Raw genomic sequence first — 22,380 nt, 5'->3', positions numbered from 1 at the left:
CCCCCCCTTTTTTTTTTTTTTTTAAAGAAAAGCAAATAATCTCCAGTTGTGTAACTACAAGATGAAACTTGGCTTTTCAGGACATAGATGTGAAGTCTCTACATTTGTAGAGTGCCTAGTGCGGGGAGGGTAGTGGCTGAGGCCCCTGGGAGCTGAGGTGAAAGTGTTTTTTTAAATTTTTTTTTTTTTAATCCAAACACAAATTCTGAGGAAAAAACCTGAATGAAACTGCCGCAAGACTTGCTACAAAAAACTGAAAAAATTTTGCTCTTTCATTTCTTGGGTGGAATGTGGAACTTGGTAAAACCACAGATGTGCTCCAGCCCCAGATTTTTTTTTTTAAATAATCCATTTTTCTTAAATAGGTACAAGAATATATGTAACGAAATGAGTTCTGTTTTGAGGCTTTCTCACATCATACCAACGGACTTGTCAAATTTGTTTCCTGGAAAAGTGAGCAGGATTGAGAGCAGGATTATACTTACGCGTGAAAGCTGTGAATACCCCCGTTCCATTAGGCTTTAATCTTTCGGAGGCAGAGCAAGCCTGCTCACTACAGCATGGCCAGTTGGTAGCCATCGGGAAGCTTTCACGATAGACAAATGTGTCCACACCAGTTTTTCCACCTTACTTTAAAAACATCTGGTATATATCAGGGTCCTACACACCCTTTTTGACGCCCGGAGCTGTGAAATGAGAAAGCAACTTGTATTGTTCTGTGATCAGCTCTCACATTCTCATATAGTGACTGTGCAATCAGACACAAATTAATACTTTGACTCACTCCCACAGTTTGAAAGATACTTACCGTCGGGTTTAGATGGACTGCTTAGTAAAATCCTGCAGAGAGTGAGCGTGAGTTGAGGGGAAGCGCACATGAGAGGTAAGGTGCCAGTGATTATATGGTCTGCTCGGTGCAAGACAGAAGCGGAGCTGAAGCCACGATTGCCGCTATTAACCTTTGCGGCATTTGTGCAGAACAGGAGTCAGTACTTTTTTGCAGAGCGAATGTCAGTATTTCCCTTAACATAAGCAATCCTGTAGGAAGATGCATACCAGACGATTAAAAAATAAATGGGCAGCATGAGTACATGCAGAGAAAATCTGCCTTGATACGGGAGCGTTTGTTTCCTGCAGCAGTTACATAGCCCCTTGCGAGAGGAGAGACAAGGATTTGTAGAACTGTATTTGTTTTAAATCTCTCTGAGTTCTTAGTGCTGTCCTGATAGTGGGGGAAATTTTTTTTGTGATAGCTTTTTTGTAGACCTACAGTTTGGAAAAGAAGATGGATGGTATAACTCCATAAGGACTTTTATGTGATATTCCCAACCATAATGTTACCGAGAGCCAGTCTCCCTGCCCCCTTCCCTGGTGATGAAAAATTCGGTTTCTTTTATTTGAGTCCTCTGGAGGCAAAATTTCAAGAGGTCAGGGGTGGCTCTGTTGCAGCTTCTTTTCTGTCCTCAATTCCCCAGCCTTATGGCAGAGTGTTTTTCTCTATAGGTACTTCTGCCATGCTGGTTAAAGACAGAAAATATTTAGCTTAACCCTGAGGCAGCTCAAACCTTGTGCTGGTTTAATTAAAAAATAGCGCTCTGCCCTCCACAGCAGCGGAGCGTTGTTTGGGAGGGGAGCGCAGGGAGGAGCGCTGGGGGCGGGAGGACTCGTCCTGCCTGCGAAGATCCCTGCCGCCAGCAGCATCCGTCAGAGCTGGATTTCACCTGCAGCGCTCTGTTTATAAGGCAGCCCTTCCACCGCTGCAGTGTTTTATTTTCTGAAGTTGTTTCAACCTCCTTTTCCATCCTGGGGGGAAAAAAAAAAAAAAGGCCTTTTGGAAGAAGGACTAGGTAACAAAGCTATGCATTTCTCCTCCATGTTATGTACTTCGTACAAGTTAAAAAGGCTCATTCTGCCTTTCATCTTGCGGACTGTTTTCTGCAGATATTTCCTAACTTTTCCCATGACGTTTTCGCCTGGTTCTTCAGAAGATTGTACGAACTGAAAGAGGCTATTGTTTCCGCAAGAGCGCAAGCATGTGCACATCGGCTGATCTGGTTGGTACAGGATTTTAGGAGTGGGTGTTGGACTGAGGAACAGGATTGGGATCTGCGCGGCTATGAATTCTTGCGAACGGCATGCTCTTTTATTCTGTAAATAATCTTGCATTTCACCTTCTAGGTTCGCCATTTGTATTTCTCCAAAAGTTGAGCTCCCATGCCATGAGACGTAAACAAGGAAATGGCGTACGAGCAGATTGCAAAAGCTTTGGTTAGCAGAGATTGGAAAGCTGGTTCAGTTTTCAGTCCCGCGCCTGGATAGGTATTAGCTACTTGATTGCGTGGAGACTCAGCGCATTTATTTTTCACAAACATCATAGGTTTGAAACTGATACTTCACTGTCTTTCTTGCTTTCTCCTTCCCTGTGTTTGGGTTTTCATTTTTGAAGTACAGGATAGGCAAACAAGTACTTTTTAGCCTGGCATTTAGGAGGCAGATTTTGGCAATCAAGATGCATTTGCCAGCTCTTGAGACACTGCAGTCTGAACCTAGCGTTGACGACAAACTCTTTCTGCAAAATAGTTTGCATACATCCCCTTTCAGGAGCGTTACCTCGAAGATGGTGCTGGGTTAACTCCAGCTTCCTGGTGGTGACCCAGATCTCTGCTGGCGGTGAGATCTCATCTCTGCTGGGCACAGAGCGAGAACAGCAGTTGTGTTTTTGACTGCTGATCCGCGGGCATGTTCCCATACGGTGTTTCCAGGCTCGTCAGCAGCCCTGCATTGCCTTGGCTATTGCTGCTGACGTGCCCATGTCTGGCGGCGAAAGGCGGGGTTTTCTTCCACGGTCTGGTTTCGTGTAGGTCTTGTAAGAGGGTGTGAGGCAACTCCAGGGTGTTTTTACATACTACTTTATGTATGTGTGAGACAGCATAAAAACCCTCGGAGTTTTTTTAGCAGCAACAACATTGACAGTTCACTATATCTCCATTTTAATACAGTTTCCTTGCTTGGTCAGGAATAGTTGCTGCTTGTGAATGACTCCTTAGAACTAGAGGATGCAGGCTGGGAAGGCTGAGACTTGCTGGTAATTTAAGAATTGATGAGGATTGGTACCATGGTTTGCTGATGGATTTTATCTGGCTGAGATGCTTTTTGAGGGATGCACAGGAATTCCCAGGTGTTGATGAAAGCACTTGACCATAGCCAATTTTGTAAAAGGATAGGGAAGAGAGATTGTGAAGGGAGGAGTTGTCGGGGGTTTTAGTCCCTTTTCATCTATGGGCTGTCTTATTTAGCAAAGAGCTTACAGCCTCACCCATAGTCACGTGTGTTTTTAGCACCTCTGGACCAAACTGCTGTGTTGGCTATCCTTGAAGGGTTTTTCCGATGCTTCCACGGGACACAATATGGGTCAACTACCTTGCTTCACAGGCCACCGCACTGCTTGTCCAAGTGATGTTTCTGAATTTGCACCTCCTTTTCAGCAGCTCATGGGTGCAATACGGAGCCCTGGAACCAGTCTGTGGAGCTGCCTTTTCCTATCCAAGACTCCTTTTGTGTTAGACAGAGTCCTTGTTGCTGTAGCCAGGAACATTTGAGGTGTGTTTTTGCTGACAGTTTTCTCCCCTACACTCCCGAGGATTGGATGTAGGGCAGTTTGGAGGGTTCCTAGCAGTGGAACTCCCTGTTTACAGTCAGGGAGTTCATTAGAGCCCTAAATTATTTACCTTAAAGAATTCAAGCCCTGAATTATTTACCTTTAAGGTCTGTCTTCCTGCGTTGTGCATTTGCTTGACTGTAGACCTATGTTCTGTTATAAGCTATGAATGTCTAAGGCAGTGTAATATCTAGGGCGGTTTCAGTTATTTGCTGTTAATTTTATTTTCAGACACAGAAACATTACAATATTATAACTAAGGTCAGAGTGCGACTCAGTGAGATATAACAAGGATTTGTGCAGCCCTGATTTTAAGTCTTGTGAATGCACGGACGGTTTTCGATTATGTGATGGCACCCTGCTCTTCCCGCGAGTCCCCTGCCTAGTGCCGGGCGTACAGCTGTAGCTGCAAGCCCTGGGCAAACACCTGATTCAGCATCTTGGTTTTTCCCTGCTGTTCTGTGTTTGGCCCCGGTCTTTTATTTATGCCACAATGCTGAAATCTTTCTGAAGAAGTTTGTAATTTCCTCACGAACTTTTTCTGTTTATCGGTGTCAGGCTTGAGGGTTTGACAAATGGTTTGGGAAGCATTGCCGCTTCTTCACAGGAACAGAGTTAAAACAAGAGGACAAAGGATCTCGAGGATCTCACAGCCTTGCCGCTGAGATGTCTCTGTACTACGTAGTATTTCATGTACTGGAAATACAGTTCCCTTTTGCTGCAAGTGTTCATTAGTTGTGCTTGAGAGAAGCCAGGGTTTCAGGTTGGTTAGGAACTCGCCATTAATGGCCACTTGGGAAACACTGGGCTTAAACGAGCGGAGCGGCGCGGCATCGGAGCTGCGTGGCAGCTCTCCAAGGCACAGCTCATCTGCCTGAGTGCTGAGAGGGGTGGCAGGGAGCAGCGGGGTGGCTGCCGTCTTCGCTGCCAACGACTGTCAGAGCTGTCCTGCGCTTATCCTATAGCCCTGATGCATGGCTCAGGTACGTCCCATGTGCCGAGCGCGGCAGGGGATGAGGGTGAAGGGAGCCCTGCGGGCAGCACTCGCCCGCCACGTTTCCCTCCCTTTTCAGTGCTTCGACTCGTCAGTGCTCGCTCTTGCAGTGTAGCTTTGGTGCACCAAAGAAAAAAGGAAGGAAGCAAACAAATGGCAGACAGCATCCACTGCCATCGTAGAGGCTTGAACACAATTCACGGGCAGTGCTGCGGCTGCACAGCCACCGTGCAGCCCTCCGTGCCTCACCAGGTTGTTGCTCTCTCCCCATCCTACCTCCCGTTTTCCATCCCCATTAAGTGAAATTTCTCATTCTGACATATTTTTCCCCTCCCTCCCCAGCTCTTGGCTGCTCTGCGTTGAGCGTGGATGGCTCCACGCTGACGAGGCTGCTGCGGGAAGGTCACCTGGAGCAGGGGAGACGGTTGATCCCTGTCCTTGCTCGGGAGGTGGCCCTGCCCAGTTGGGAGCAGATGCCAGAGGCAAAAGCCACCTCTCTCCCCCTCAGCCCTGGACTAGACCATGCTTTTTGCTTCGTGTGGCACCTGGCTAGTCCCAGGTTTGAACTCTCTGTTCCAGAGGTTGCCAGAATTTGTTGAGTCTTTCCAGCCACTCCTTCAGGAATGGCTCAGTCAGACCATTGCAATTGAAATCTTGCAACAAAACTTTCTGGCAGACATCCGTGTTGACGATGGACAGAGTATGCCAAATGCCCAAGCCCTGAAATCGCGGGAAGGGTATCACAGCCATATTCCCCACCCCGTGCCATGTGGCTGTGTTTACTCCATGTGTCCTTGTAGAGGTAGGCAAGGGGTGACGTACAGATGGTTGAGTTGCATCTCCTTAAGTGAAGGGTTTTGTTTTGTTTGCTTTCAGAGACAGCGATGAAATACTGACGTTAATGGCATTTCCAGTACTGAAAATCCAATTGTATTTTTTCTTTACTTATGATGTGTCTTCTGGCCATTCAGAGAGGCTGGTGGCATTTTTTGAGGTTGTAACTTCAGTTGGGTTTCTACCATATGGGCTTTTTTCTTCCTTATTTAAGTGTGGAAATTTCTTATATGAAGTGTACGTTTTGGTTCATTGGTGTATTGGCAGGAGAATTTGACACTGAGGCTTAAAGCTACTAATATGTGAAGTGAGGAGTAAACACAGACACTAAAAGACCCTTTTGAGAATTTTAGGCGGAGTCACTACTTAAATAATGTTGTAGGTGCAAAGTTCAGGGAAACTGTATGATTAAGTAATTTACTGTCGATGTAATTTTGCAAGTATTATTTTTACATACCTGCTGTGGTTATTAGTGGCATGTATTTACTGTTGAAACTGAAAGAAACTTAAGCAGTGCTCTCTTCCCCCGTATTTCTGCTTTTGGTGGCACTGAGTACCTGCTTGCCGTTGGTCCCGACGCTGCCAGGCAGGTTGCCCCAGGGAGAGGGCAGAGGATTTGGGCACAGGAGAGCTGCAAGGTAGAAGTGATGGGCTGTGGCTGTGGTACCTCGGCCACCCCTCCAAATTGTTCTCTGTCACTTCTGTTTGGTCAATGAACAATTTTGGGGAAAGGACTTTTTCTTGTTTAGTATCTTTATGACACGTGGCAGAAAAAAAAAAAAAGACCTAAATATCTGCTGGGAAAGCCAACTGCTGTAATGCAAATAATAGATAATCACATGCAGTTAATCAATTTTCTCTTTTGTGTTGTTTTTCACACAGAGCGATGAGGCAAGAGAGAAGTTTTTAAAAACAGAAAAATGTGATTGCGAAAACATCGTTGTTGGCAGGAGGACTCAGTGGATTCAGGTAATAATGTGACACTGCTTTTTATTATGCTTTAAAAACTGGCTGGGTTTCAAGCTGACAGTGGCCCTTTGTCAGGGACTGAGGAGTGGAGGAAGGTGACAAGGTATAACAAGACCCAGTGGCTGGCTGTTAAATTAATTCAGACCAGGCGAGAGGGTGTGAGTGTTCCCGCAGCATGGGTGATTGCTGAATAGGACGATGTTGCTGGGGCTGCGGTAGCTTCCTTCCTTATGTCAGGCTGTTAAATCTTGAGGCTGTTCTTTTTTTGGGGTTTTTTTGTGGTTTTTTTTTTACCCTAAGAGATTCTCTAATTCAACCTCTTACAGCTGCGTCGATGTAGGCGGGGAAGCTCCATGCCTGTTTTATGGAAGAAGGTCAAATGATTAGCTGTCCCTTCAGACTGTACAACTCTGAATCTATGAATATTTCCTTTGAATTCCCCCTTTTAAAAGATTTCTGGATCAGAGATCATTATCTGCTGAAAGACCCAGACCTAGACCTTTACTGCTTTAGAGGTCTACCGGTGGTTGTTTTCTGTGTGTGAATGAAGACAATTTCTTGTTGCATGGCTGTAGGAAACCTAATTTGTGATGTTTAAGCATGCTACTAATATGTTTGCAACAATCTTACCTTAAAATAATGGACTTCAACATATTTAGATCCTGTTTTGTAGGAAATGTAAGTTGCTAGCTAAAATGCATCTCTCATGTTTTTAATAATTTTAATTATTTTCCTCACTGAGGAGGAGGGGAAGATGAAGGGGGGAGTTTACAGTGCTAATTGCATTCCACGTTCATAATTGGGGCCAGATCCTACCCTCAGACTTCTTAGGCAATCCCAGTGAAGTCATCAGGCTTTTCACAAACATACGGGTTTTCCCCATGTGTATTTGATTCCAGGATAAGGGCCTACAGCGTGCTTTTTCGTGCACCAATTTCTCACACGTGTGAGGATATTCGAAAAACATGCATCTCTTTCAATGTAGCCTCTTGGTTTCCAGTGCTGATTGGAGAGGTTCTGCAGTATTTCATCAAGAAGCAGATCAGCAGAGCTAGTTGCCTTAGACTGAGCTGTTTTTAACCGGCGAGTCCTTTGCGTTTTCTTTGTTAGGTGCTAGGTGGGAAAAACGCAGTTGTGGCTTTGCATTGCTATATTCATGACCAAGAAGGACGTTTAAATAGCATGTGAATGGGTGTGGATTTGATATTTCCTAGAGCTAGCTTCTTTTTAATATTAATTGCATACTCCGGGAAGATAGTTGCTGTATCAACATTGGTATAATGACACATTATTAAAAAATCAATATCCAGTCATAGAAACGAGTCCTGGTGAAAGCAGTTGGATGCTTACAGCTGCGATTTGTATGTATTTGCAAATGTAATGGGCTTTTTTTTCTTGTAGCACTGGTAACTTGGATAAACACTGTGTGATTCATTGCAGAATATAAACTTATTTTAAAGGAGCAAGTGTGGGATTTGCTGAATATCCTATTGCTTGCATCCCTGAATACTTGCATTAGGTCGTGATTAATCTTAAATTGGCCAACCTGAGAGGAAAATTACTGCTGATCTCCCATAGGTGACTTCAGAAATAAACAGAAGGATGGAAGTGCTTTAAAAACATAAATAGTAGTTAGAATTCATAAAATCATAAAGCAAACATATGGTACAAGGTCTTCTAAAATATAACACTTGAAAGCTTTTTTTTATAGTTTCAGAAAGAGCTTGTTTAGTTATCACAGGAAAAGTAAATATTTTCATTCCTTTTTCTTCAGCTCGCTCTCATTCCATTCCTCTTTCTTTTTTTCCTCCTCCTTTTTATTTTTCCCTTTTTTTTCCCCCAGGATCTTCTTAATTTGGTGGGATGGGAGACCAACACCTGATGTGCCTAGAAAGCCCTGTCTGGGGGCAAGAGATTAACACTGCTAATTGTCCTCCTGTTGTTAGGTTCATTCTTGAAGTCCTTCTGCAGTGTGGGGATGGAGTTGATGTAATCCAAACTGAACGCTCCCTGTGCGCGTGTGTGCGAGAGTGAGATGCGATGGGCACTGCAGTGGCTCCTGGACTGGTCAAGAACATGCCTATTTTTTAACGTGGTACCCCAAGCATCGACGTTGAGGGATGCGACGCCTGTGTGTGTGCAGAGGTGCGAGCTCACGGGGCTGGCACGCCTCAGCATCCCTGCTCTTCTGCCACATCCTCGGCGGGGCGGTTGCGGTCCCCAGAGCTTCAAGCATCGTGGTGGGGAGGCGAGGCTGCCGCTTGAAAGGGGGCGAAGGAGGAAGATGGGGAGCGGAGGAGTGGGGGGCCAGGCAGGGAGGGGGAGCTGGGGAGGAAGACGCGGCTCCGCAGGGAAATACTCTGTGCTTTGCAGTTGCTTGTGTGGATAGAAACCAGATGGTGCGCTGGAACACCCGCTCGCTCGGGCGGTGGCGGAGCCAAACATATGGTTAATGGTTAGGAGAAAGAGCTTTGCGAGCCAGGGCTTTGCTGACTGCCTCGCATTACAGATTGTTGCAGTGTGTCATTACATTGCCAAACTAAGTGCTTAATACCCGCTGCGGGCGCTGGGCAGGCGTTTGCAGGGAGGATGCTGAGGCTCCCCGGGCAGGGCGGGAGGCTGACATCACGTGCGTCCCCCCGCCACACCCCCCCACGCCCCCTTTCCCCACTGGAAATGCCGTAAATCTCCCCTTTTACAAGATCAAAACCTGCAGCAGGCAGTGTTCTCATTCTGCGTGTCTTTAATCCGTTTATTTCCAACAGTGTATGGTTGGTTTTGCCCTTTTTTTTCCGCCCTTTTTTTTTTTTTTTTTTTGTGGGTCCCCGAGCAGCCAAGTTCACCTAGGCTGCAGCACCGCGCTCGCATGCCCGGCATCCGAAGTTCCTGCTCTGGGAGCTTTGGGCGACACCAGGCCCATGTTATCTAAGGAACTGCTGAGCTCATTCATCTCCTTTTCACGGCCCGCTTCCTTTTATTTTTAGCCAAATCCGTCAGGCCTGACAGGCGGGTAATTTGAGCCAGAGAAAGGGCAAAGCTCCAGGTCCTTTCCACAAAGCAATTCTTCTCCTCCCTCCTGGGAAGGCTCCAAACTTGGCCTGCTCCAGGCAGATGGATTTGTTGAGTCATGTGAGATCATTTACACAGAAACACAGTGAGGCAGTGAAAAGGAAAAAAAAAAAAAAAAAAAAAAAAAGGAAAGAAAAAAGAAAAAAAGGTGGGGGGGAAGGGGTGGGAGAGCGTGCGCTGCCGGGGCTGCTGCGAGCGTAGGAAATGTGCTGCGAGGCAGCTAGACAGAGGAATGCAGCAGATTCATTCTTGTATAAGGTAATGTCTCGTTTACAGTGCAGGGTGGAGCCAGCGCGGAGGAGAAATCACTCGAAAACAGATTACTCACTTGAAACAAAAATTCTCCTTAAAATAAATAATAATAATAACTAAAAAAAAAAACCCCAACAAACCAACCAACAAGCAAGCTGCGCGCACGGGCGCGCAACAAAGGCGGCGTTGTTGACAGCACCGGATTACAGTAGCGGTAAACTCCAGGCTGGGAGGTTGCTGGAAAATGAGTTTGCTCCGTGATGCAACCGGAGTTTGCTTTGTCTGGCTGCCAGCGCGAGCGGGGCGGTGGGGACGCGGAGCCCGGCGGCGGCGGCGGCAGCGCGCGCTGCGCTTCGCTTCGCTCCGTCCAGGGCTGGTTCCAGGCGGTGGGGAGGGATGGAGGGAGCGATGCAGGATCCCCAGCGGGCAGGCTGCGCTGGGGCGTCCTTAACAGCGAAAATGGGGGGTGTGTGTGCATGGAGCGGGCGCAGGGGAGAGCCGCCTCTTGTTTGGGTTTTGAACTGGTTATGACATGATCTTCATTACATCAGGGAGTAAATTGCATTTATTCAGTTGAATGTTGATTTTGTTACTGTTTGCAGCCTAAGCTAACCCCAGCATGTTGGCTTTGGTCTTTTTAAGTGGGTGGTAAGAGAGAACATCAAACTTAGGGCGGCTTAGATCTTGATGCATCCTGGAGAATTAGGTTGGGTTAATTTATGCAGTGTTCTAACGAGATGTGTTCAAACCTTTAAATAGACACGGACTGTATTTAAATATTGTTAATATAACTTCCAGTTACTCCAGATTTCTTAGCAAGGCAATATCTGAATATTAGTGTCCCGACAATGATTAAAAATCAGAGTAGGAGCAGAAACCGGAACTGGAAATTGGTGGAAAACGTGCAATCAAACAAGTCCAATGCAAAGCATATAATTAAATTCTCAGCTGCAGTTAAGGAACTCGTGGGAGCTTGTAAATGTGGGTTTGTATTTTAACTTGACCCTTTCCCCTGCTGAGCAGCATCTTCTGCAGACTCCACAGTGGTGTCCGCTGAGGTGCTTTCCTCTGGGGAGGGAAGGGTTTGTCTGGAGCCTGCCTCCCTCTGCTTGACCTTGTCTTCCCTTTTTTGTCCTCCTGCTTCTTTTTTACACTTTTGTCTGAAAGACGGTTGGCTTTCCCAGCCCGCTTGCCCTGCCGGGCTGTGCCGCTGAGCACGTTTGGCATGGGGAGAGCCTTCACTTCTCGCACTTAAGAGTTTTCTCACTTGGTGGAAACCTTTTTTCTTCTGTGTCTCTTGATCGGGCTGCCTCGTTAATTATGTTGAAGGAGCACTTGGCAGCACCCCGAGTCCTGGCTGGGGTCCTGCAGTGCACAAACCCACAACGGGGTCCCTGCCCGTCAGCTTACAGCTGATGTCCGGGGTGAGGGTCAGCAGGGGGATAAGAGTATAAGGATGAGAAGTATGGCCAGGCTTGGGACCTGGACCACGCAATAAGCTGTGGCCGTAGCACGGCATCTGTTAACAAGGAATGGCTGTAGATTGCTCTGAGATCCTCGGAAAGGTCCCAGAGACAGACAGCGTTGTTATTTATTCTGTTTGCATAGTTACTGTAACTTTCTTTCCCCTCTTCCCCCAAATACCTAATTATCCTACATTTTCTGTTGCTGTGAGCAACATTTCCCGTAGTTACCCAGAGCTGCAATTCCAGTTAAATTCTCACTTTATAAAGCTAATCTCCCAGCAGTGGCTGTGGGATTTCCAAAAGAAAAGACGTTTGTGAGGAGCCAAAGTTTTAAAGATTTTTGTTTTAGTGGACAATTTTGCATAACACCTCTGTTAACTATTCACGTTTGTTATCAGTTGAGAGCTCAATAGCTTCGTCTCTATTTATGGCACTTAGAAGACTTGTAGTGTTTTTAATTCCCCTGCAGAGTGCCCCACTCCGCCATATCTCGTTTTTCCGCTCCAAAGATGCCGCATGTGTCGCTTTTTGCATCTTTGTCGGACAACCAGCCCAACTAGACAGGTTTTGGGAACTGTTCACGACCTATCGGGAAAATCAGCCTTGCTCTTCCTTCCCCCTCGTTCACGGCCGCTCAACTTCCTCCCTTTCTTCTAAAAGTGTGTTATCTATAAGATGCTATCAGCCCTGTAATTCTTTTATCTTGCTTCGCCTATGGTTTCCATTCTTCTGCTCCTACTGCCTCTTCCTCTATCTCACGATTAGACCAGAAATTTCTCTGCTGCTGGCATCTTCCCTCCTCACGCGTACTGTGGCACTGCCTCCTTTGGGATCTGAGGAAGGATGATTTTGGAGTTCGTACATGTTGTGTCACGTCCTGCGCTGCGCTTGGCTTCAGTTTGCGCAGGTAGAGGGCATCGTCTATGGTAATTTTTCTCTCGTTGCCACCTTAAGCAACCAACTCTCTCTCCACCTAGGTTGGAGGATGAGCAGGAGGTCCTCAGTGCCTCCGTCACCAACCTCCTGCTGAGGTTGGTCTTCCCAAAGCGATGCAACCCGTAGCTGGGGGTTTGCTTGCTTTCGTCCAGGCGTGATAGCACTATGTTTCCTTCCAAAGACCTTATTCTGTGCCCTAATTCTATAACCTTCCTTGATCTGAAGTTGTACCAAGGAGATACGCTCTGGGAGGGAGGTAACCCTCTACTTTTGAGCTCGAATTATCCTACTTGACAGGATCAGATAGCAATTCCCTCCCACAGAAAACTTGGGCAAAGTTTATGATTCTCGGTGGTGATATCTAAGATGAGCGGGGTGGTGACCTCCCCGTATCGCAAACGTTCGTTTATGGGACTTAGGAAATAACCTCAAAATAAATAAGTCTCTAGCCTGACAGCTTCCTCCTTGCAGAAAATCACAGAAGTTATGGTGTAGTGGTGGCAATTTCCTCTTCTTCATGTAAGCCTCTACAGGGTATCCCAGAGGAGAGGCGAGATTTATTCTAAACAGATTAATCTAAATTTCCATGGAGCTTTTTAAGGCATTAAATCTATGTAAATTTTTCTCATCCAGCAATGAACTGGTGCAGCGGTGAAGCACGGGACTGTTTGTAACGTATTTGGAAACCTGGCTGTTTTCTGGGTGCGGCCAAATCCCATTAACTGTGATTTCCCTGCTTCCTTTTTCCTCCTGTCGAGCCTTCCGGATAGCGGCTTCTCTTAACAGCTTGTTTGGAGAATCTGCTCTGAAAATCTCCCAGCCACTCCCCTCCTCTCAAAGCAAGGGAAACTCTGGGAGCAGCTTATCACCTGCTCATCGGCTGACTTCCATTTCTACTAGAATGTCTCCGTCGGCCGTAGACCAAACAAACTTAAATCTCTTCCCTTCCATTTGGTCGAGCGCAGCAGAGGTAGAAGTCCTTTTGGAGATTAAACTTTGCCTGTTGGTTTAGTGAGACATCAATCCAGACAGGACAGTGTGTATAAAATTGGCTTCTTTAATTCCCTTAGAGCATCCTTAGGGATCCTTGAGAGTTGTCTGAGAGTTTCTAGAGAGGATTTGCAAGCACCCTCTGACACTGCCCTTGCAGTAGTAGGTTTTTCAAGTTTGTGTTAAAAAATACCAAGTTGTTTTAAGGCTCTGTTCACTCCATTAGCTTTTCACTGATGGTTCCAGTAGTGTTACTAACCGCTAACGTGATCCTTTAGTTTTTTGCCTTGATCCTGTTATAAATTAAATTGGTGTCAGCAAAAGCCGCTTCTGATCACACGCTGTAAAAAGATCTTTTTTTACCTGTTTGCAGCCTTTGTGCAATTAATGGGAACATACTGTTGCTCCTTGATAAATTCATTCGTGTTTAATAGATATTTGTGGGCCATATTTGGCTTTAAGTGGATGTATCATGGCTCTTGAGGCATTTTGGTGGCTAAATAGCTGGGATTAGACACTCCGGTTACCATGCCAGTTGTTTTCCTGTGTCCATACCCAACTGTGTGTGTTACACAAATATTTTTAGTTATAGCCTTGTCAGATTTGTTTAAGGAAAAGAGATGTCCTCATTTTTCAGAGATGTTTATCTGTGAGTGAGTGGAATTATATTAATGTTTTTTTCTCAGTTGATCGAATTCTAAGTGCTGAGATGAAAGGACCACTATTACTTGCAAAAGTAAGACTTGCTTTTGCAGGAGTAGAGCAATTTATCTTCTGTATCCACTTCTCTACTTGCAGCCTGTAAAGACCCTAGAGAGTCCTGCTAGTCAACGATTTCCTTACTGCAACCAGTGAAAAATCAGATTTAAAATGCATTTAACTGATGCTCAGTTCCACATTTACTACCTCTTGATTACTATTGTCACAGCATAAATAAATACATTTGATAGCTTACTTGATAATGCAAATGTTGAATGTCTTTCTCCTTCATCAGAATACTCCTTTTATCAAAGATACCTGCTGTCATAGAGCCCCAAGCTGTTGATTAGGTAAAAGGGAATGCCATATATGGGGAAAATAAACCAGCACCCGCAAGGTAGCTTCTTAGTAGAAAATAATGAGATTTCTTTTAGCAACTTCAGCTTGTTGTTTTCTGTTTGAATAGTTTCTCGAAATTAATAATAAAATACTAAAAAATAAAGTTGTCATGCCTTCTGGGAGGATGACATAAATAATTAACATGGGCTATCTGTCTACTCGTTTTCGGGTGGATTGCTTATTGGCTTCCATGTAGTACCATGAATGGGTTTGAAGCCCCTGCGGTCAGCTTGGACTGTGCCGGACCAGCTCAGACTTGCTGCTGCCCTTCTCGATGCCATTCACTGTGATTAACGGTGTCTGGATGGCAGAACCCAGACGGTTATGACAAAATAATTGTCTTCTCCTTGGATGCGCCACTTGGGCACAAGCGTCAGCGAAGCCCCTTCTGCAGCCGGTGACGACGGAGGCAGCGGGACCACATGCTGCTCCCGGGGACGACGTCTCACGTGGGTAGCACCGCGCTGCCGAGGGTATGTGTGGCACAGCCAGCCTCGCTCAGCTGTGCTTCTTGAGAGCGAGAGGTTAAAAGGACAAGGGTAAACCACGGTCTGAAGCAGACTCTTGCATCTGGCGGGTCTGTTCTTGGGTGACGCTCATTTGGTTACGCAGCTCAAGTGCAGCGAGAGTTTCACGCCTGCTCACGGGCTGACAGTCACACGCCCAATGGGAAGTTATTTTTCTGCTGGGTTTTGCCCCTTGTGAGTGTTGTCATCGGAAATAACAGCAAATAAAGGGACGGAGGTTTATGGGGCATCATCGCCTGTTCACCATTTAAAATAAATCTTCTGTGATTAATTCTCCGTAGGGCAAAGGGGGAGAGGAGTTCGTGCCCTAAACTCTGGAGAATTTTTAGTATTTAACGCTAATTTTAACCCTGAAGCATCAGTGAGTTAAGTAGAGCTCAAAGTGCTGCATTTAGCCTTCATCAGGAAACGTTGGAGAGCATCGCTGGAGCAGTTGTGACAGCAGGGAGTTCCCCCATGGATGCAGTGATACTTCTAGAAGAACCACAGGTTGGTATTTCCAAACAGAAGTGGAGACACACGCGAGTTGGTGACACATATTTTGATTTTTGGTACAGTAGGTGGCAGGAGAGACAAAGCGACAGCTTGGCTGAGGTAGCTGCTTGTCCATGTGCCGCAATAACAAATGAAGGCCGCACCACATCTACACCCAATACCCTGGAAAAAAAGTGACATCGTATTGCCAGGTGCTTTTGTGAGGTCTGTCATCTGGTATGATAAGCACGAGGACATAAGAAGATGGGGACATTAGTAGACACGTGTTGCAATGCCCATGTTAAATGCAGCACTGCCCACTGTGTCTTGTGTTTCTACGATGTCTTCTGGTAGGCGTCAGGGACTAAAGATTTCATGGCAGCCTAAGCCAGTCCCAGTTAGGGCTGTTCATCTTCTTTCTCTCCCCACAGTGTCCTTGGCCAGGACTTCCCCCCCGTTCCCTCTTGCACCTGCTTTGGTGCTTATGAGGCTGTACCGTGAGCTGCTTGATGGGGTGAATCCAGCCAACAGCTAACTAAACTAAAGATGTGGTTGAATTTTAGGTAACTCAGCAGAACTATCTCACCTTGTGCTCGTGAAACTAGGGTTGAGGCAAAGGAGCAAGTGATGGGAAAAAGGGACTGACGGCTTCAGGCTGCAGTAGAGCTGCACCCTTGATCTACCACCCTATCAAACTGGATGGAAGAGGTGCCTCTTTAATGGATAGTGAAGTAGATGCTGGAGACTTTTCGAAGCCAACATCTGATATTCTTGGCCTTCTGATCTGCAGTGGGATAAGGTGACCTTAAAAACCTGAAAAACATGCCCTTTCTAAGCATATAAGAGTCTTTCCTAATGGAGAAGCAAACTGAAGAAGTTAAATTAGTGGTGTTTTCCTTTCTGTCTCTTAGAAGTATGTCTCCTTTTTAAAGGTGAAAGGGATGTTCCTCATCACGCTTCTGTTAAGATGAGCAGATGGTTTCCTTTCTTATTTGTGGGAGTTTTGGCCTCCTGTTGCACACAAGGACAAAATCTGCTCTATTGCATGCGTAACTTGAGCAGAGTCAATGAGGTTGTGTTTGTAAAACAGAGAAGGTGATGTGGCCCAGGGTTTGTAACTGGAGAAAGGAAGCACTTTTGTCCGTTGATTTATAGGGAATTAGTGTATGGCTAAAATCAGCCCCCCCATTTGCTGTGCTTTTTTCCCAAGGATTGTTCTCTGAAGGACTTTTGGTCATGATGGAAACAGCTTCATTGTGTAGGCCTGCCAGGGGGCATTTAATTTGCCTTAGAGCCAAAAAGAGCGGACAGTATTTGATTCATACTTGTCAGAGGAACCTTTACTATACATACCAGCTTCCAATGATGACTTTAGTCCTCCTTTTGTCTGTACTTGGACATAAACTTTGATTCTGGCATATCAAAACATGAAGTTGTATGATGGTCTAAATTCTGCATTTTCATTTGATGTGAAGCCCTGTTGAGCAACTCCTCTTCACTATTTATATTCTGCTTCTGTGCCCACTGGTTTAATAAGATTTTTGTCAGCATTTTTTCAATATATTAATGTTGGTTTTGTCATTGACTGAGAATTGAACTGGTGTTGAAGTTATAAAACTGTCGGTGTGATGTAGTGGCAAGGACAAGACATCTCTTCAGGTACTTGCTCAGTTGTCTTTGCTGGAAAGCCTGACTGCCCCACAGATAGAGCCTGAGCACGTCTGGGCATCTAAAAGAGGATGAAATATCACCCTTGTACTGATGAGAAATGGAGGCAGGAACACAGTGATTTATTGAAGGTCATGGAGGAAATCAAAGGTTAGGATCTAGGTATCTTCCACCCCACCCCAGGAAGCTGAATCCTGTGATTTCTAGTATGATGAAGTTTGCTTCCTCTCCCCTGAGAAACGTGAGACTCTTGCTATTGCTAAAATACCTGTTCTGATCACAGGAAGCGTGGGCACACGTTTACAACTTGGAAATTAAGTTTAAGGCTCATTGCCACAAAACCTGGCACATTTAGAAAGTAGCTAGCTGTAGCTGTAGTGTGCAGTATTCCAAGGGGAAATGGTCCGAGGAGCACAACCAACAGTTAGTAGCTGCTCTGTTGTTGCTTTACACACAATTCAGAGAGTTTAGTAGCTGGACCAGAGGAGGGACCTGGGCATACGTCAAGTTTGAGCAGCTTTTGGGCTGCTCCATCCATGAAGCCATGCAGTCCCACACAAGGACAAGTCCTTTCTCATAGAAAAGCCATCTGTAAAGAATGGGACCTTGTTGGCCAAATTTTCTTTAAATAGACTGGTATCTTGCAGGTACTGATACGTTGATATAAATTGTATGGCTGCAAATAGTTAATTGTTTCTGTAACCAGGCTTAACTGGAGTGCTCTGCTTGGTGAAGAGGATCGGGAATGAGTTCCTATTATCTTAAAGCAGTAGCTGTCTGAGGCTAATTATGAAAAACATACCAAGTTGAAATACTCATTTTTTAAATGAATTTCCATAAGCAGCTCATAGACAGGTTTATGCCATGCTGGAAGAAGTCTGACTGCACTTTAATGTAGATACCTGGATTGGTGATTAGGAAAAGATTGTTAAACAACTGGAATTTAAATACCGGTACGGCTTCATTGTAATAATTTCCCCAAAGGCACATTGGTAATTCTGCTAAATAGACAGTTTAATAGACTTTAATAATGTGTACTTTGGAGACCCTATACACAAAGGAATTATGCATAAAACATTCATTATGGTAAACTGCTACCTTTGCACGTAACGAGGAATCTGTCGAAACAAAACCGGCATGTTGTGTGTGGCAACACATCGTTGGGCGTTAACAGGCAGAATCGCTGTCTCACGTATCGCTTCACCTGTTTTGATCAAACTTGCAGCCCATATCATTTTACCTAACAGTCAGTGAATTATCTGAGGTAGACATTAGTTTATTTTCTGAGAAGTCCTTTGCCAGCAGGAGGGCTGGGGTGGTTCACAGGGCTTTGTTTTCCTTTGATGTGCCCGTTCGGTGTCAAGAGATACCTGGTAGGAAACACAGAATAACCTAATTTAAAAAAAATTAAATAAAGAAAATAATAACAAAAAAGCAACCTTAGCAAGCAGCTCTAAGCGAGTTTAGTGTTGGATTTTGATTCGATTTCGCTGTGCTGCTGCTGAGGGCCCTGCTGGAGAACAGGCGAGAAGGAGGAAGGAGCAGATGCTTTTGGTAGAACAGTAGGGCATTTATCTCTTTTAATGAGGTAACATCATTAGTGCTGACAAAGTGCTGCAAATCAATACGTGTAATGGACTGCTGCTGTCTTTCAGTAGTGCACAGGCTCTTGTACTTCTGAGGATTCGAATCTGCTGAATCACAGGTCAGGCTTTATCTCCTGTCTGATGCTGGTTGTTTTTTGTTGTGTTTTGTTTGTTTTTTTTTTTTTTTTTAACCATTTTGTTTTTCCCCCTCCCTAATCTTTGCCTTTGATCTCTGAGAACTGGAGCACACCTTCAGGATATGTGTTGGGGCAGGCAGAAGTGTACTGATTTTACGAGCGCAGGAGCGCATTGAAATGCCGCATACGTGCGTTGCGGTGCAAGGACCTTCTCTTTAATTGGAAAGAGTGAGGTTCTACTGTCTATTTGAGCCTGATTCCTTCTGCCTAAAATGGCTGCAGGTTTTGTTTTGGGTGGTTTGGTTTTTTTTTTTTTCCCCTTGCCCTCTGCCTGCTTCCTTTAGAGCAGTGGTGTAATGTCAGCCACACTAATCATGTCAGCCGGTGGCACCGATGACCCTGACATTCAGCAACAAAGAGCTGCAGAAGAAAGGAGAGAGCGAGGTGGCTGCGGCGCTGGACAAGGAGCAGCAGCGGGAGGGGGGAAATCTGCAGGTCAAAGCATTTCTCTGTAAAAAAATCCGTCGGTGTAAAAATCATACGCATGGTTTTGTGCAAGGTGACCAAGGGAAGAAATGAAATGGATGTCAATGGAGAGCCATCCTTTTTTCCTCACTTTTCAGATGGTAAACATGACAGCACATGACTATAATAGTATGAAAATAACAAAAACAACAGCAAAACAAATCTAAATTTGGAAAAGCCTGGAGGTTTTAATAATGTGTCTGTTAAAAATTACTTAATTCCCCCAGAACTCCCATCAAAACCATGTCATCCTCCACCACAAACATAGCCTAAACATTTGAGGTACGCTGTCTGTTTATCGGAGGGCCCGGGAGTGACACTTGGGCGTCCGTGCCGATTCCAGGAAAAGAAGCTGTCGGTAAAAAATATTCATCTGAATAGATCACGCACGTCAAAAAAAAAGTAGTTCCTCTTTCTTTTTTTATCTGCATGCCCCTCCCATCCTGGGCTTCCCAACACCTGCTTGTGGTGAAAGAATATAAACAGAATTGCAAGATTCCTCAGCATTAACTGTTGCCTGACAGCTCCGGCTAAGCACTGCAAGGTCATCCAGTTTTTCCTCTTTATTTTTGTTTCTTGCTCCCTGCCGCACGTCCAACGAGCCTCTGCAGCATCCCCAGCTGGTACCATCCCTGGTGGAAGACCTCCCCGTGTTTTTGCCCTGCCATAATCTGAAAGTCAGTCATGTTTGCCAGAGTGGATATGAATCTAGAGTTGGGGTCTCCCACTGCCCACCCCTCGTGTTACCCTCGGACTGAGTGGGGGGACACGACGGAGAGCCAGATAAGCCTTTCGGTCACAGTTGGTGGGGCCCCATGCTATCATGTACTGAAGTATCGTCCAGTAGTAACACTGCTGAGTGTCAGTTTGGGTCGAGGCTAGGTAAGGCTCTGTTAAGACTTGTTACTTTTGTTAAATTTAATGGGTGTTCCCGCTGGAGAGATCAAAGGGGTACACTTCAGCGACACCCAGGGTACAGTCAGCGTTCCTCGCTGCTGAAATGAAAGCATTATTCTGCAAAGCAAAAATCTCACTAGTGGTTTGTTACCTCTTTGTGCTCTCGACCATCTTGAACTGGCAGAAAGTAATGGCCAACAGATGTACAAAAGGTATCATCTTGGGAAAGCTCTGAAGACCTTTTCTGGTTTTCCCCCCACAGCCCCCCCAGAACATCCCTTTTATAAATCAGTGTTTCTACATCACATACTACAGGCTTTCTGTGCTATCTTATTCCAACAGTGAAACCAAAGTTCACTTACCTCCCTTCCAACATTGGGATTACAGAAACCTTACACACATCTCGCCCTCCGCTCGCTGCAGGCACTCCAGTCCAATAAATAAATACTTGGCCGAGTTATACTGCCCTTTACCCAGCTAACTAAAAACAAATGCCTTCTGCTTTGTTAAAGGCAAGTCATGCCTACTTCTGTTGTTCCAGCCAGCAAAGTTTCTCAACCAGCTTGGCCTCCGAGGGACTGATTCCTTTTTAGTGACTCTGAAACAGTTACCAAATCTTTCTGTGATCAACATATGAAAAGAAAATAACTTAATCGTGGCTCCAAGGAGAGGAAATAGCTGGTTATACCCTTTCCCAAGACTACGGATAACCCACCTTTGCTCTCCTTTCCTCAGTAAAACTGGGACAAAAGTATTGCGATGGAGGGCAAAGGGACAGGGGATGGAAGGGTTTGAGAAGTAAAGAGCTGTTAATGTTACAGGCTCCTGTATTAAGATTATCTACTTTTTCTTTTCCTTTTTTTCTTGTGGATGGTGTATTCAAACTATTTTAGCACTGCATCTGAACTTGGCAGAGCTTCTCAAGAGGAGAAAATGCAGGGCTGTTTGTTAGTATTGTTTCAGAGCAGGCGTAGAGGTGATCCTGCCACAGGCTCGGCTGCTCGTAAGGCTTGGTGGTTACCTCTTGTAGCAAATACAGGGCAAAGCATTGATGGATAAGGGCTGCTAGTGTGCGATTGCAGCATTGGTGGGCCAAATCGTGTTTGCCCGACTTTCCTGGGTGGTCGCCTGGCTTGTATGCAGCACATGGAAATAGATCTTCTGGAATGTGAAACTGTGCCTTCTGCATTTCTCCCACAAGTATTTTATAGTTTTGACTGGCATGCGCGAAGGAAATGGAGAATAATAGAAGAAAAAACTTATATAACTCTTCAGCTGTGTTTCCTTTCCATACCAAGGTTTTGCATTTAAAGTAAAATAACCAGTCTGTGTTATTGTATAAGTCTCTTTTAAAAATTTGGTGATGAATTTTTTGATAAATGAGTGAAGGGTTGGTTTTTTTTTTTTCCTTAAACTCATCTCCAGTTTAGATAGATAGTGAATATTTCTGTGTGTCTTCACTCAGAGAAACTGAATCGATGTGGGTTTAGTGATTGGGTAATCTGATTCTTAAAAATTCGAAAGATCCCTTTGTCCAAGTTAGATTTATTTGATTCCTGGTTTTACAGAAATAGGTTGTGAAGGGATCTTGAGTGTTGGGGGATTTTTTTGTTGTTGTTTTCTTTTTAGTAATGATGTTATAAACCAGTAAGTATCCAGGCTTTTTTAAGTCTCATATGTGAGTGCTGTACATGGGATGAGGAGAGAATGTATGACCAGCATCTCTCTTTCCTTGTTCTCTAGAATTGGCTGCCATCTACTCACTAGCTCTGTGACCATGGCTCTTAACGTTTGGTGTAAGATAGAAGCAGCATGTCTTTTCAGTCCCTTCACGGAGAGAAAAGACAAGTCCTTGCCAGCAGGACTCCTTTCTCCCTTGGGTTTGGCTGCACAGCCTGGAAGAGGCATCCCGCACGCGTAAGGATTTGTCCTTTCAGAGCATGTTGAGGATCCAGCTTTGGTCCAACTGTGAATCAACCAGTTAAGGCTGAGAATCCTTTGTACCACCAGAGAAGTCACCTCCCCATAACAGTAGGATCTTTGCCCTGGAAGTAGGAGCTTAAAAAGACACAAACACTTGGAAGGGGCAATGGAGCCGTCATGGTACATATGTTAACAGCAGTAAAGTAGTGCGAGAGCATGGGGAGTGAATGGGCACGTGCAAGTGGAAAAGAAAGTGCTTGCTTTTCCCCCAGCTCTGCCCTTGGAGTTAGCCTTGTCCTCTAGGGACATGGTCCTGGTTTTGTGAGGGATACCCGAGGGCTCAAGTCACTTAGGTTCTGAGCTTTGTAAACCTGGGG

The 22,380-nt window shown here is 45.2% G+C and overlaps 1 protein-coding gene across 3 annotated transcripts in view; it reads left to right on the top strand.

Moving 5' to 3' along the window:
• Positions 1–22,380, top strand: part of BACH2 (BACH transcriptional regulator 2) — a 190,917-nt gene that overhangs the window by 36,391 nt on the left and 132,146 nt on the right. For all 3 annotated transcript variants that reach the window (XM_075498378.1, XM_075498377.1, XM_075498376.1), the window contains one exon: positions 6,369–6,455. The gene's annotated coding sequence lies outside the window, so the exon portion shown is untranslated. The remainder of the gene's footprint in view (positions 1–6,368; positions 6,456–22,380) is intronic.

This window comes from Mycteria americana, chromosome 3 (assembly GCF_035582795.1).
Source record: "Mycteria americana isolate JAX WOST 10 ecotype Jacksonville Zoo and Gardens chromosome 3, USCA_MyAme_1.0, whole genome shotgun sequence".
In the NCBI taxonomy this organism is placed as follows: Eukaryota; Metazoa; Chordata; class Aves; order Ciconiiformes; family Ciconiidae; genus Mycteria; species Mycteria americana.
Note: the sequence above shows the minus strand (reverse complement) of the source record. Positions and strands in the feature narration are given on the sequence as shown.